The sequence below is a fragment of the Cuculus canorus genome, chromosome 1 (assembly GCF_017976375.1).
Source record: "Cuculus canorus isolate bCucCan1 chromosome 1, bCucCan1.pri, whole genome shotgun sequence".
NCBI lineage: Eukaryota > Metazoa > Chordata > Aves > Cuculiformes > Cuculidae > Cuculus > Cuculus canorus.
The window spans coordinates 120,350,265-120,367,569 of NC_071401.1; the positions used below are offsets into that span (position 1 = coordinate 120,350,265).

Consider the following 17,305-nt stretch of genomic DNA (forward strand, 5'->3'; position numbering starts at 1 on the left):
AGGATCTTGAAGTTCTGAAGCAACTGTGAAGTCATATTTCAAATACCTCTTGCAAAATGGAAACTGGTTAACAAAAAATTAAAGTAATGCCTCTTCCAACATTAAAACAGACAACAGGAACGAAAGATACATTGTCTTGTCTCTCCCGCAAAAGAATGACTTAGACTAACAGCTTCCATTCTATACATAGAAAGTTACGGAATGCATTTTTGCGAAATAAAACCAGGGAAGAAGTTCCCTAAAGAAATCACAGGATACCAGTGGAGTCGCAAGAAAAAAAAGCACCAACACTTTCACTCAATCACTTTCCAAGTCCTAAAAGGAATGAGAGAGCTACATTACCTCAAGAATCAGATTTTGCAAATTCAAGCTTCTCCTCTTTCTTCAGTTACTGGCAAAAAGCACCCATTAGGTGCACGCAAAAGCACTGAACTTTGCTTTAAAACAAACCAGTGCTGTGTAGCGAACGAGCCTGAATCGTACATGCTTATCGCAAGCCCAGCAGTTAGCATTGAGCCAACAGCTAGAAACAGCGCTACCACGCTCATGCTTCTCAGTTTTAGCAAGTCACTGTTTAAAATGAAAGTAATATGCTAACAGTTTCCCAACCAGTATTTGCATCATTATTATAAAAGGTTATCTCTTATCAGCAGAGAAGAATTGGTATTTAATGCAGCAGCTAAAGACCAGCTCTCACTGCCTCACAGCTGAGGGGAGAGAAAGGAGAGGGCTGCTAAGGAGCAAGACTCTGACCACAGACCCTGCCATCAGGAAGCACGGCAGAAGTGAGCAGCCGACTGGCTCATTTATCAATGAGCAGAAGGATGTTCTAGGGCCAAAGTAGTGGAGTGGCTGTTCCTAGGAATAAATTTGCACCTCAGATCTTACCACCTTCCTCCATGAATGCCCTATTTATTTATTTGACCTGTCTGTTCCAAAGCGATCTATGCTCAACAAACAAGATCTACCAAAAAAACCCAGTGGCCTCAACTCTTTCCCCAGGTAAGAGGATGAGAAAGCAAATGGAAAAACTCTCAGTTAACAGTGATGACTGTATCCATATGTAAATAATGCTAAGGCTAATAATTCCTACTGCAGGTACTACTCTGCCAATAACACTTTTGGATGATTTTTTAAGGGCATGAAAGTAATCTTAATACTTTGCCAGAAAAATATCTTCATATCCATCTACTTCCGTTAACTTTCCAAAACAGAGAAACAGACATTATGCATAGGAATTAGACTGATTTGTTAATGTTTATATTTATGGGGAGGAAAAAGAATATCTTAAGTCTGAACTTTCCACTTTTGTTAATGATTAAAAAGTTATATTTAAATATTAACTTTATTAAATTAATAATTTATATGACACTCCTAAAATTTACTTACAACACATACTAGTCAGATCTGCCTGTTGTTCTGGGGGCAGGTAGATGGAGTGGGTGAAGTATTTAGACAAAATAAAACAGTTTTTAATAGAAGGATATAGACCATGTTCTATTTATCTGAGAATAGCATCTATTATTTAGTGTGGAGTAAATATGTTCAGAGGCTAAATGGTCTTTTTCAAATGACAGAGGGAATTCTTTCACTCTTTTTTTTTCTTTTTAGTACAACATGCCCCTGATACCCTCAAATAGCTCTATTTAAAAGGCAATCTTTATTAGGTCATTTTAAAATGGGAATTACAATATGTACTAGCAAAAATTTCTTGTCTGTTTGCTTACTGATTCTTTAGAGATGCCAATTATTTTACCAACGGACAATATATATTAAATCCCATTTATAGCAGACAGTAATTTGTAGTTCTAGTCACCTAAAAAACGGGGATGATAAATTGAAGACTGTGTCATACCTCAACAATAATAACTGCTACCCCAAACACTTTCCATCCTAAATCTCACTGGCATGATTCCTACTTCACAAGTGAAAAAACCTATCTGAAAAAAGAATCGGGATGAGATAGAGAAGAGAAATAAAAAAAGGCTTCCTAACTTCCAGTCTTGTGCTTAGATGATTATGTTACTGTTTCTGACCCAGAGACATTACATCATCTCATGTTTTAAAGAAAAAAAATGCTACACTTTTAACATCTCTCTTGTACAGCCACCTGTGCATCCATATTTGTGTAATTCACTATCATGACTACAATAATCTATTAAATAGGTATCGTAGTCATTTAAATCTGAAAGCGAGTGTAAAATTTCAGTCCTTACAATGTGGAATTTATCTGTGTAAGCCCCTTAAACCACTGGACGTTTCTGTTCAGCACAGCCCCTCTATACTTACATAACGTTCCCTGTGTTACCACAGGCAGCACTTTCCAGTTACAAAGTCAAGAATTAACAGCAGGATGCTGTCGAGAAAAAAGCTTAAGTTATGAACATGTTCAGACTGCCATTGCCCAAAAATCTGAGTAATGTTCCAGATATGTTATGTTAATCTGTTACAAAAGATTGTCTGTAATGTGAATATTTTTTTCAGGAGTGCTGAGAGTGGTGTTGGGGGTTGGATGAAGGCAGGTGGCCAAAGTTATTACAGAATTGAAGAGGATTATTTTAATTATTATTGGACTATTAACCCTCTGCATGGTCCTATTGAGCCAGTTTCATTGTGTTTATGAGTAATATGATTTATAACCATTGTACTTGAAATTACTGTTGATCACTGAGCATTTGGGAATAAAAATAGATATGATTAGATGTGCAAAGCTCATTTGAATGCAGTTTTATGCATGGACTGGGTTTCTATCCACTAAAAAATAGCCCTTAATAATAAGATATCAAGGAAAATGCAGTGAGAAATTATATTTTATGTACAATATGTGATCTGTGTATTCTAGATACACCTCATAATGAACGTGACCAAATACTGAACACGAACTGGAGAACAAACCTTTTGTGTTGATGCAAAATTTGAGTGGCAGGAAAAAAACATAACAGAAGATAAGGGGTTTCATTCACAATGCAATGTAAATTAAAAAACCATGGATACAAAAGAGGAGAAACAAGAAAGGTAATATAACAAACTTACATTTCGCTTTCCATCATTACAAGGATCAAAACAGGAGCATACATCTTCATTCTAGTCAGATGGCCACTATAATAATAAACTACAGCAGCTCATACGAGAAATAAAAATATCAAGGACTCGGTTATATTCTAAATTGAAACAAAGAAAACCATAACAAAAACCAAACAAACCATACCCTAAAGTCTGTGAGTTTGGAGTTGTTTGTTTTTATTTTCTTTCAAACGAGGGGCAAAGTACTCATGGGAAGTAAGGTATATCTTGGGTTTATGTATTCACTTTGCCTGTAACTTCACAGGGAACAGCATGAAGCTCAGAGACTCCCTTACCGAGCCTATTTTCACTCTAAATAGGTCTTGACAGTGCTGTAGCTGCAGAGCCAAAAAAAAAAAAAACGAGGCCAAATTTTATGTGGTCATGCTAGCGTAGTGGAAAAGCTTTTGTGAGGATTTGATGTTGTGACTGCATTTGTACATCTGGCCCCTCACAGACCTTCAAAGACTTAGACATCTATGGATACTTACACGGATTATTAAATGGCCTGTTAGCAGTAGAGGTGGATTCAGGACACTGCCACATTTGAATTTGGTATCTGCAACTGAACTCTGACATTTCATTTGGATACTTAAAGCATTAATGTTATTGTATCGTGTAGACCTATATTAACAAGTTTGATGTAACAGATGGGAGCTTTTTCAAAAAAATGTAAACAGCTGATCTGAAAGCTAGCACTTTCTATAGACAGATCATACAGTGAAATATAGCACTCTACTGTTCATTCCAAACACATCGTGGCATTGTAAGTAGACCACTTTATACAATGAAGAAATATGGTAAACATAAAAAGAACACACCTCAAGAATTTCTCTTCCCACTTTTGCCAGTTTTAAATAGAACATTCTCCCTCAAATTCTCTGCTTCTGACCTCTCTATCAAAAAAAAAAAATATTCAAATCAAATTAAGGAAAATATTGCCCTCTATAAACCAAGGCAGATAATTTGAGCCAAATCTCATTGAGTCTTTTGCAGGGCTTCTCAATGTGCATTCTTAACATCACTACGTTTCTGAATTTTTCTAATTTAAATACTATGCTCATTTTAATACTATCTATTACACTAGACCTTACTGATTGTCTGCAATGCCAGTAGTTTCCTAAAAACATACTTTTAAACCTGGTCCTTAATAAAAATAAACTACTTCCTAAATAAGAAAAGCACAAGAAAGCAATGTGGGTTTTTTTGGAACTGAGGTTTTAACCGGTTTTGTTAGATTATACTCTTTGCTCTTAAATTACATGCTTGTTTTTGCATCTATAGTTTAAGGGCATGTTAATAATGTAAATGGTTACAAATACAGGACCATCTAGTTTCTGTATTTTTCACATGGCATATTTGCTTTAGCACAATTGAAATTAGTAACAATAGCCACATCTGGCTGCAGTTCCTTCTTGTATGATTTCTGTGATGCAGTAATAAAAGACACTGAAAGTTCAGTGCTCTGGAACAGTAACTCTAATTATTGCAGTGTTTACTACAGGAAATTACCTACTGGACAACCCTGCACAGAATCCTTAGCAGGAAATGGGACAGATTTCTGTTTGTGGAGAGAAACAGCCAGCCCAGTGCACCACTAGCAGCAGTGCTTGAAAACTGTCCTCTGTTATCTAGGTTGAAAATGGAAAACTGAAGCTCTGACATGAATGCAATGTACAGTAGACTCCCAGAATTGTACCTGAACATAGGTTGGGTTGTTTTTTTTTTCCCTTGGAAAATAAGAAAATCAAACTGTTTATGGCAGTTCTCCCAGGAAGTTGATAGTATTATCTTAATAACTTGATTAAATAAGTAAATGACAAGGAAAAAAGATCCTTGTTCACAACAGGCAGTGAAAGCAGAGCAGAACAGCAGGATGGGAACTGTGTAAAAGTAGCACTGTGTCTCTGAGGTTAGAGTCCAACTTGTATACCCTTTTATTCAGATGCTCTTCTCTTTCTATGAACCTGTCACACGCTCTTACAATATGGCTAACATGCATCAGAGAAGAAATATCCACATTCATTAGGCTTATGACAGTGTAAACACCATTAGAAGTGGTTCTGGTATGACAACCCTTATTTTGCACTTTGTTTCTAACTTCCTTCGTCAATTCTCACTCTCATCCACTTCGCACTTCCATTTACTGTCTCAGGGCCAGATTTTCAGTACTTTCTGTTCATCTCCAGCTCTCTCTGCAGCTTTATATGACAACCAAACTGACTCCCCTGCTGTCATTTAGGATACTTTTAACATTAACTGGGCAAAGTCCACAGTCTGTTACTTGAAATATTTCTCGAGTATCTAGTCACTCTGTGCTTGAGAGATCTCCAGACTTTAGTTTACATTCTTTAAGATTTTATTTTTGCCCCAAGTCCAGTATTTTTGTAATATAACCTTTATATAAAACAAATGTTTCAGTACATGCAGAAGATTAAAGGAAAAAGGAATGAAGGAGGTACTCGGCTGTACATCAATTTTACATGTGTTTAATGTAAACGTCTTGCAGAAATATATCCATTTTCATTTTTAATCTAATCTACAAATTGTGTTGGATGATTGTGTAAAGAGCCAGCATGCTCTCTAGCTGTTTAAAGAAACAAAATGGAGTCAGGAATAAGCATGGGATGTTCAGTGGCACAACCTGCTGGATAATGGATAATGTTTGCTTCCTCTTCAATACTCAGTACCCTTGACTTTATTTAGCATACACAGAGGATTAAAATCCAATCAGGCTGGTAGCTTTTGTTTGGCCTCTTATACCCAGAAAGTGGTTAGATGTTTCCGATCTAGGTTCAGCTACCAAAATCTTCTTCTAGTTGTGGGAGTGGAGATGAAAGCAGGCTGTTTCAATTAGGCTGGCTATAGAAATGATCTGGAGCTGTGAATTAATTGATTTGAAGACCAAGAGGGACAGCTCCTGCATAATAGAGGCTGTGGAATCTTACTCTGTAATTACAGTTAAGTTCATTTCCCAAATCCAATAGAAATCAAGGTGACCATATCAGACCCATCTCTTAATCAAAAGTGGCTCTTCCCTCACCACTAAGTGCAAAATATTCCATATTTCTTCTATTTCAAAAAAGCCATTTGGGTTTAAAAATGAACCTGTGTGAAAGGATCTTTATTCCTGCATGGATGGGAACGAATTTTCCACTGTGCATGAAAAGAACTAGAACAATGAAAGTATTGGAAGGGAACGTAGCAGGGGGGAGGAAAGCTCTGCCTTTTGGCAGTACTCGCAGAACATTAGTTTAGGGTAGGTGGAGTCCCTGCTGGGTCCAAACCACTGCTCGGATACCCGGTAACATTTACTGGCCCCTAGCCTTACAGTGTACATCTCCGAACACACAAAAAAGCTCATATATGTATGTATATGTATACACAAACATACACACACATACATATACTTTAAAAGACACAAAACTCTTGAGCACATATCCAAAGCAGATCAATTGCCTTGCATATTCTCAGAACAAAATGTTCCACAACAGATCTGATAAGAGTGAAGCCAAAAAAATGGAAAACACTTGCTACCAATTTATTGCAGTCCACCCATAAACTATACTAGAACATTATGTATTGGGGTTCAGCCAGAAGCTATTAAAGCGGACTGCACTAGAGTCTTTCCACTATGCTACTGAAGCATTAATAAGTCCTTAGAGAACTGTGTTTATGTTGAAAGAATCATCATATAATCAAATTTTCACACACAAAAAATGCAAGTCTTTTAGGATGACTGTGCGTCTTTGCTCTCTCCCTGACATTGGCCCGATCTCTCTACACAATTACCAGATATGTTTCTGTCTGGCCCAACCCTGATATACATAGTGTATGCTCCAAGCTGGACAAATTTTCAAGATAAACGGTGCTAAATGACAGCGTTATGGGGGCACAATGTACCATATCCTTTCTCCTGTTGTCTCTGCTTAGGTGTCTTTCTCACTCCTTATGGTGATTCTTTGTCCAAGAAGCATTAAAAAGACAATGCTAAAAGGGCATCGCTAGGGGGTGTTTTTTGACTTAGACATGTAAATAATAAACATCCAACGGTATTCTATGGGACTGTGGTTTCCAGTACCTAGTAGAGGAAAACCTCTAATAGAATCAAAAAAGCTCCTTTCCCATTTAAGAGACAACACTGACACACAGCAGAATGATTATTACCCAATGAATTACAGTTTTTATGTCAAGAATTTTTGTTTTCCTTTGAAGGTGTGTGCTCCACTTTCCTCTGATGCAAACAGGTGCAATATATATATGCATATAACGAGCAGGCTAAGTGAATGATGGCAATTCCTCTGTCCCTGAAAGCTCCTTAAAAACAATAAGTCTTGACTTGAAATGAACTAGGCCATCACTCCAGAAAGACTTCAGATTCTACTTGAATTAAGTATGAAAAAGACCTATAATTCCAAGGAAGGAAACCAAGCCTCTTGTATGAATTTATTCATATTATCCTAAGCAACTAGTTCAATTAAGAGCTGAAAACTGTTATCATCATCATCACTATCACCACCAGATATCACCACTTCACCTATATCCCTACTCAGAGTCCTAGGGAGTACAGGCTGGACTAGTACATTATGACATTATGACAAATTTGTGATAAAATAACAGCTTTCCTGATTTGCCTCTTTGATCCCTGGAATATCCTTACAATTTGAGAGATTACTAGGAAGTGCTCCTGCTCTCACTGCCCCATAGGCTGTTCTCATTGGCAGGTAAAGTTACACTTCCTTGCAAACCGGGAGAATCCTCAGCAGGTATTTTATTAGTGGTTGTTAACTACCAATTTTGCTGTTTTGTGAACTTTGTTGGACAGTAATGTAATTGAATTTGATCAGACATTACTGACATAGTAGACTTCAAATAGCCTGATTTGAAGAAGTTAAGATCTTGAACATTCTCTGAGGTCAATGGAAATACATAGCGTCTTTCCTTGACTTAGGCATTTAGTCTATACAGAGAAAAACAAGGATAGTGGGTCAAATGTATCCCTTAAGTAACTTCACTCTATTCGACCATGGTTTTTTATCTCTTGATTAATGACTGTGGGATATATTGCTTGCTCAGGCAGCACATTTATGTGTGGAAGCTTTCTATTTGCTTGTGTAATTAGGCACATTCTAATCAAACTTACAACAAAAATAATAGAAAATAATTTCTACCTGCACTAGCGCAGAGGACGCCGGAGAGTGATTTTGGAATAGACAAACAGACCACATCTACAGTATATCTCTCTCTCCAGTTTGCCTCTTCACAGCAGGATTCGGCTCTGCTGCCATCACTAGAGTCAATGAAATCTTCAACTCGAGAGGTCCCTTTTTGATTCTTCAAGAATGCAGACGCACGTGCTGGCATAACAACGTGTCAGTGAGCTGTTTGAAGCCAGACTTTGAATATAACACTGAAAACTCTCACTATGGCAGGAAGAGGAATGAAAATACTTAAGTAGAAAAAATCAACACCCCAGAAAGGCTTGGAAGTGCTCAGGGTCTCCAGAGGGAGATTTCCTCTAGAACCTCTGCAGTGACTGAGTTATTGCACTTCCTGCTCCAGCTCCATTAGTTTGATACACTTGCAAAAAAGTTGTCCACTGCTTCACTGAAAGGTTTACATTAAGACAGAAGTCTGGTGCCCAGGAGAAATGCCCTAGATGTTTCTATGCTTAAAAGGGCAAGACAGCCTAATATGATTTTTCTGTAAAGGGCAACTGAAGTATGGTTTTAATAAAAAATAAAAGGATGTTAACTGATGTTAAATCTTTCTCTCTTCTCCGAAAATACACAACTGAAAAAAAACTACCCCATCAGTACTAATGCACAAGCAAGTCCTCTCCATCTGCCAAATATGTAGGTCATTTTAATGAGTGACAGAGACAAAGAGGCCTGATTTTAATTCATGAAATATTCCTGCTAATAGCAAAGTTATTGAGACATCTGTTAAAAGCCTGACCTGTTATAATGGGGGATATCTAAAATTAACTGAGATTTCTATTTAAATTAATGCTACACTATTTTATTGGGCATTTTAAAGAGGTACTGGTATTAACAAACATTATAGTAAGATTAGAAACATGCTGCATAATCCTTCAGATAAAATCTGGTGTTACGGTATGAGCTTTTATTTGCATATGCACTATGCGTGTATATTACAATAAAGCAGATACGTAAAAAACTATAAATCTTAGAGTCATAGCAGCCCAATTTAAAGTTTGGCAGGGAACAGTTGGCAGACATAAGAAAAAAAAATAGAAGTAAATATGTTTCATGGCCTGTATATAATTGAACATTCTTCAAATTCCTGTAATGGAAATGTCAATACCATGGAAATCCTTGAAATGTGGACACAGATAGATAAATGTGACTGAATCCAAACACCTCCACCCAGATTGAATAACAGCCTTCAGACAAAAAATATCTACATAACAATAAACTATCCACTCAATAATACCAACAAAAGTATCTTTTTGCTTTTGGGGTAGCAGTGAGGTGTGCAGAGGGAGGTGGAAGATGACAAAAGCTGTGAGGAGGACTGTGCTGCAGAGGCAACATACAGAAAGGATCTCTTCCCATCAGCACTCAGAGAAAGGGAGCTGAGCATCAGGAAGGACCCTCTGATGCCACGTGCAGGGCTAAGCCCTGGGTTGTAACAAAGATAATGGCTATTCTGTTACTGTCTTCAAGAGGACTGGACCAAGGACTAGCTTTCTTCTCTTTATATTAAATGAGGTACTAGAAGATGTATCACATGGGTGGCAAGTAGTTTAGTTCTTGGAGGCTGGATGCTGCTTCAGGAGCTCTTTGCTTCATATTCTTCTTCCCATCATCTCGTTCCCAAAAGCCAGTGTCAGAAAGCGGAGGCCAGGCTTTCCAAAGCCACAGAGATATGAGCTAGGGTGAGGAGCAGAGGTCTCAGGCCTTCTTTGTATTTCCTAAGGATGTCCTGTTTTTTCACAAGATGCTCCATGCCCACACAGGTGGAAGTTGTAAGGCTTTCTGCAGCGCACACCCTGTTATAGATGCCTTGTGGACCAATGAGATAACTAAACGTGTAGCAGAAAGTATATAAACAACCAGGTATAACAGTGTAATACTCTTCAAAAAGCTGTCAAACAGCCTTTGAGTCACGTTACAGGATTAAAATACAGCTCTGAAAACTTACCAGTAAAACCACTCACATGTATTTTGTGTTTAATTTGAGGTTTCTTTCTTTCTAAATCTAAAAAAAACCTGGGTGGGTAGCAGATAAATATATTTGCATTAAATAACGCCCCTTTGTTTCTAATGGAGAAACTCAGAGACATAATTTTTTTAAAAAAACATGGATTTGGCCAAGATAAACTCAATACCTTGGACATTTTTTTGTATATATTATTTCTACATATGCAGAAAATATGTCTATTCCACCATTACAAGAAATTCCACATCCCTCCTCCTACATCCACTTAAGTCCTACCATACAGCCACTCGAGGTGCCACCCATGTGAATTCCAGTCATTTTTTGTATAAAATTAGGTAGGCAGAGATTTGGGGTTATCTGTTTCTCCTGAGCTGCAATATGTATGTCCAGAGTTTCACAAGTCTGTCTGTTTACACACACACACACTCAATCTGCATTTTACCACTTTTTCTTCTTGCCTTTTTTTACTTTTTCCACTGTGACATGAGACATTAACAAACAACGTAAAATACAAATACCAGGAAGAAAAAACTGCCTCTACCAAAGTTCTATCAAATGTACAAAACATAGGGAGTTTTTTTTCGCCATTTAGCTTTAAGAGCCATACACAAAGCTAATAACAGTTAGAGACGGAAGTGATGATGATTTTAAGCTGCTAGTCCCCACTTGGTAATAAAATATCCAGTCTTGACTTCTCCAACCTCAAAATTCTGAATACTTCTCTGTGCAATTCTAATAACTTCTTAAGTGTATTCTGAACAGATTATAAGCATATCTTAACAAGCAAAATACCAGCAAACAGTGCCTAGATGGGTTATATTGTATTTGGTAAGATCAAGGGATATTTTTGTATTATTTCATTCCTCGTTCCAAACTTGCTTTCTTCCGGTGCAGATAGTGGTTTCAAGGAACAATCTTAAAATCCCTACTTAACTTGGACCAAATAAACATCACTGAAGAATCATAACTGTGTCTTTCCTTGCAGTCATTACAAAATGGACACTATGAAAAGTAAATGGACTAAGTCAGATCTGCTCTGAGGTATGTAAATATCTCATCATAGTTTAGTAATACTTTCCTCCCCTCCCCCCTCATTCAGGATCTTACTTGAGAGACTTTCGTATACCACCATTGCATACAAACAAAAAGCATAATCATATCACGGACTTAAGGGCAGGAAGTAAGGACAGTGGACGTGAGCTCTGGAAACCATACTCGTGGGTAAAATTACCTATTGGAGAACTGCACTGTCACCTTCTCAGCCCAAGGAATGCTAACAAGCAGAATGATACTTAAGAAGTAGATTATTAACAACAGCGAAAACTTCTTACAAATAAATGTCTTCCACTTGGAAAAAAAAAATCTGCATTTGTCTGCAGTTTTTTGTACTTACATGGTTAAAAGTAACAGAATTGAAAGATATTGGGAGAAAAATATTATCTGATTTTCAGTGCACGTGCATTTCACAGCTTGTGTAATAAAACATTTCACTGTCCACCCAAGAAGTCAGGAGGTCCCAACCCTGTGAGCAGTTCTGTCTCATTGCACCTTGCACTCACGAACAACTCAACTGAAATGACTGTAGTTCTCTATGGAGATTCTCAATACAGCTCGAGAAATTTCTGTAAGCTCAAGGGCTTAGCTGTTTTCTCTCTTGTTTAATAGGTCCTTCTAACTTAGTATTGAAGGAAACAGAAATTCTTATTTACTACGATTATGCTTTCCAAAGACCTTTGACTATACTTCTTATGGGTACTATAGCAGAAGTTTGGATTCTCTTTCTTATTCTAAAATGTAGTCATTCCATGAAACTTTTTTTGCTTTAATACTGAAAGGATTGCTACAGCGTCTTCTAGACGAGAGCAGGATTCTACCTCTGTTCCAAGAGATATAGTCTTCTTTCAAACAAGAAAGGGAGGAAGACAAAGGTCCAAACAGACCATCAGGTGGCTCAGTAGCCCCAAGGCTTGGCCCTGCTTTTTCTGACACCTTTGTAAAAACAGGGAAATCTAAGCAGAGGGGACATGACAGGAGAGGCAGGGGGATCAGCCGCCATAACAAATTATCACAAGAACTTTTAGGCACCTCAGAAGTACTACAGAGGTTTATATTGGGCCCAATGTTATCAAAGGTAATTGAGAACATCTTCACCAGCTTACAATGGCTGCTCAGGTGTGTTTCCACCGGATCCAATTTTTTCCACATGCATTCATTTCAGAGGGATATAGTGGAGCAAATCACAGATCAAGTTCTTTCATTCAGCCTTCAAACAATGCAGCTGAAATCTCAGTTCCTTTTTAGCCTTCTTGAAAATAAAAGCCTGGGGATGCAGAAGGAAGGTGGAGAAAAATCAAGACCTTACGCTTTACAATCCTGTTTTGTCACACCCTTTGGAAGGTGCCTGGGTAATGACTATCAGGAGACTAAGGGCCTCCAGTAACCTGCATCCTAACATGACTTTTGCACTCATAACCGGTGATGTCTTTCTGATTTCTAGTGTTTGTGTTTCATAAAGGAAAAGAAGATAAGTTTCATTTTCTTGTTTCCTCTCTTTTTCCATAGCCAAAAGGTGCTTCCAAGAACAGTGTCTGACCGTATCCCTAAATTGCCCTCCAGGTGTCATCTGGGCAGGAAATTACCGTTCCCAATCTCAGTTTATTGCCTTTTACAGTAAATTTGTGGTGTATTTTTACTCAATGAGGTGTATGGTTGAAAGGGATTCTGTAAAGGTACAAAACAGACCTGTGAAGTTAAATCTTCGTAGAGATTAGATCGCTTCTGATGTTCCACAATATGAACAGGTTGTGTTTTAATGTATAAACACAGAAATCTCACTTTCTATTTCACAAAACTTAAGATGCTGTTCTTCTTTTCCTAAGAATGAGAGAATAGTATAAAAGATTTCCTTTGGCCAAAAGTGGCCATGAAATATCTCTCCACAATAGCTTGGCACATGTAGTATCTACTAGTATTTTGCCATAAAAGAAAAACGATCAATACTCCAGGGCACCAGCCACAGGCTGTGGAGCATCAGGTTCACCCAAGGGCTCTGCGCATATGCTATTACTTTTGACAAGTGGCAATGTCACCATGCTCCAATTCCTCGCCTAAGAAATGAAAATAATATCCCTGTCCCTCCATCAGTGTTGCACAACTAACCATGTTAACGTTCTGTCAGTAAATATGAGGGTAAGAGGGGCATCATTGCCCGTTATTTTTTTAGGCCTAGCTGGTAGGACTTCTGGTGCTGAAGGCCAAGAGCAGGGTTGGATTAAATTCATGGCATATTTGACAAAAGCTACAGCATACATGCACAGAAGCTATTTTTCTCATCCGTGCCTCCCTCCTGGACTTTTAGGTAGTTGCACTGAAGGGCATACCACTAGTTTTCTGTGCTCCAAGAGCTAAAGAACTTGGAATATTATGCTATTCATAAAATAAGCATTTAAACAGCTTCTGAAAGTAGAAAAAGCTTTTAGGGGATGGAATGAAAAGAGAAAACACTGGATGCTGGAAGACAGCATAGAGAAAACCAGATTGAAAAGATTTAACCTGAAATATTTTTGAATTTATTTTCTCATTCACATATTTGAATACAAGCTAAATCTTCCAGAAGTTTCAAACAGTCCTTTAAGACCTCTGGAATACAGTCTTCCAGCCTGAATGCAAAGCTTTTGTCCTTCTCACTTGTTTTCTAAGACCACTACTATCCCACATATAATACCTTAAAAAACCCAAGCCATCTAATCCATCAAGTTAGGTTTAATTTACACAGAAAAAAAAATAATTATATATTTCTCTGGGCATCAGACACGCCTATTTCCCAAGGTCTAGACCAAAAATGCAAAGTTAGACTTTAATGTGGGCTTAATGTAGACTTAAAACTGGTTGCTTTTGGTTAAAAGGAACTACAATGAAATATAAGAAATAAGAAAAAGTTACATGAGAGAAACCACTGGGGGTTGGATTGTGTTGGATTTTTATTCATATTTATTAAACATTGCCCAAGAAAGAAAACATTTTTACCACTGAATGCCTTCCACAGTTACCCGCTAAAGAACATTCAACTTAGACTAAGAAACAGAAATATGTCAAGGAGGAAAAAAAGCAACTATGAAAACAGGATAAATCAAATTCTGTTTTCCCTTTCTCAGACAACACAAAGAGTTGCTCAAACACATATAAACAGAAGTGATGCATATGGGCCAGCATGGAAACCTCACATTTTCATTCAGCCTTCCCAGGCAGATGTCAGCAAGCATGAACCATCACAGGCAATGGAGGCAGGCTGACAGAAAACATCTGATTATTTGGCTATCTACTTTGTCCTGATTACGTTGGAAGCAGAGAGTCCACACAGGAAGCAGAACTTCCATTTGCCCAAAACTCACTACCACAGTACACCCTTTTTAGTAATCAGAGAAGTCCTCAAGTCTTCATTTAACTTCAGTTTAGAATCCCCAGATGGTAGCAGAGTGCCTCAATAACACTAAAGTGAACCTGGTCGCATGTTTCAAGTCAATAAGATCTGCTGCTGTTCTGCAGTCTTGATGAAAGAATACCCCTACAAACAGTGCATGATAGAACCGATTTTCAATTCACAGGTGGCACAAAAAATAACTAGTTATTCTTTCACTTCAACAGGATCTTTAGTGCCACCAACCCAGTCCACTCCTAACTGAGACTACTGAAGACATTGGTTCTGTCTCCCTTTTTTGCATTGGGCAATCGGTTCCTGGTCACGCAAGGTCTCTACAGTGACATAAAATAGTTTTAAACCTGAGAGCAATCTAAACTCCTAAGTCTATGTGGCAGAGACTATCTCATATCCACACTGCTCAGAGCTGAATGCCTCTACAGCAGACCTGTCTTGAACAGAATTAGTTGAGAAAGTTCAAAGTGGAGCCACACGGAGAGCTAACATGAACTGCACAGATGATCAGGAGTCAGGTGCTTAAGCTCACCTCCTGGCCCGCTTCCATTTAGGACAACAAATCAGCCACAGTACACAATTTCCAAACTTCAACTGAAGTTACTTTGGTGTCTACAACTCATTTTCAAAAGTGACTTTAGGTATTTCTGATCCCAAGACAAATCAAGCCTCACAAAAATGCAGAGGGCATTATCCCCTAACTGGATAATCCACTACTGAAAATGGATTGTAAGAACTTTAGGCATGATTGAATCTATTATTGAAATACCGAGCTGACATTTGAAAAAGACAAAACAAATATATACAAATGCAGAACAATTCTAGAGTCAAGCTTTTGTGAGAGAAAATTTAAGGTGTTTTCATACAGGATAGGCAGATACCCTTTCAAATGCAGACTTATACTGCATGGCATATAGTTTTGTTCTTCTGGGACTACTGAAAAAACCTTCCACTTACTGAAAGTCCTAGTAGTTCTGAGCCTTCTATCTTAAATTGAGGATGGTATGATAATGGGCAGTTATCTGTCACACGGGAACCAGTTTCCAGAAAAGATCAACAAAAACTTCTACAAAAATAGTGTATTGAGTACTGTGGTTGTAGAATAATGAGGGTGCCAGCAAACTCAAAGACTGACAAGGCTGTGTCCCCACTGATCATTGCTGGCAAAGCAAGGTGCATGACAAAGTTCAGCTCATGTCTCAAATATAACTCTACAGGAACAAAAATATTAACTAACCACAAGGAGAGGTTTCAAGAGTTTTTTGACCTGGAATCATCATTCTGTATTCAGTTCTGCTTCATCTAATGCCTTCTTCCCACCACACCTCAACTTTCAATTTTATTTTTTCTCTGGAAAATGGAGTGTAACAATCCTTACCTATTATTCTGGCTGATCAATACCACCTGTGGCAAAAGACAACGGACTTACACTAGACAGATGAGACACCAAAAAGCTCTTAAAATTACCAAGAAATCAAGTGCAACGTACAGTTCTGTTGATTGGTCTGGATTAACTCCCAAAATTGGCTGATAGAAAGATGTCAGAATCTTTCCAAGAAGTTAAAACCTGTAGCTAATAAAAGTAGCTGCAATATGAAAAATTAGGCTCTTCTCCCTTTAAATCACAGCCTAGAGATGCACTGAAGTAAATCCCTTAATCTCTTTTAAAGTAGCTATTTTATCCCAACTTCCTCTGTGGTTTATATCCTCAAAGCATCTACACCACAACTCAAGAACAGCCTAGGCAAGGACCTTCATGTTCCTTTCCTTGAAAAAAAAGCATCTATAATATTTAAAAAAAAAAAACAACAAAAAAAACCAAAATGCAAATTCAACACGAAAAAAACTACAAAGAGAACCTGTCTTTCCTGATCTTTTAACCTTTTGTCTGAGACCATGCATCAAACCCAAATATTCACCACTCTTATAACCACCACTGTCTGTTCACTGAGGCATGCCAATGATTAAACCTCCCTATGTTTGCATCTTTTAGGGGTACATATCAGATCACTAATAAGTTTTCATCCTTGGAACAATTTACAGACAAGAAAAGCAGAACAGCAGTCTTAAGGCCTCAAGTCTGTATCCACGGTCAAGTTTTCTGCTTTCTTCACCACAGTATTTGGTAGAGCGTTAGGCAGATCCAAGAGTATCTGTCAAGATTCAGTGCATATCAGTCAAATGAACTTGCTCCAGAATTTCCAGGAATTCAAGGGTGGATTGAGATGCAGAGCTAGAAATCTAAATCTTTTAGTCATCTCTTGAAATAAAAGTTTAGAAAAAACTTTCAGAAGAAAGGTTCAGTCATAAGTTTTAAACAATGATGCTGTTTCTCGGGGAAAATTAGAAAAGTATATTTAAGCTGTTGGACCGTGCCTTCCTCAAACAAGGACAATTCCACAGTATCATAAATCTAGGCCTGACTCATTGAACAGTAGCATAAAAGGTGCTGGATTATGAAGGTGAAAGTGTTTGCTTAGACACTCTTCAATTTAAGTGTGACACATAGTTTATATATATAATTATATAATTTTTTTACAACACCTTGCATGTTCACAGAACTTTACAAACATTAACGAATTGTCATAATCTTCACTAGGGAGGCAAGTATCATTATCTACACAT

At 37.7% G+C, this 17,305-nt stretch overlaps 1 protein-coding gene across 20 annotated transcripts in view; it reads right to left on the reverse strand.

Moving 5' to 3' along the window:
- ZBTB20 (zinc finger and BTB domain containing 20) overlaps positions 1-17,305 on the reverse strand; it is a 492,045-nt gene that overhangs the window by 413,638 nt on the left and 61,102 nt on the right. Inside the window, exon 1 of one of the 20 annotated variants that reach the window (XM_054088560.1) lies at positions 343-471. The exons of 18 other annotated variants lie outside the window; for them this stretch is intronic. The gene's annotated coding sequence lies outside the window, so the exon portion shown is untranslated. Of the gene's footprint in view, positions 1-342; positions 472-17,305 lie in introns of those variants that run through there. One more of the 20 variants, XM_054088581.1, reaches the window with a different exon arrangement.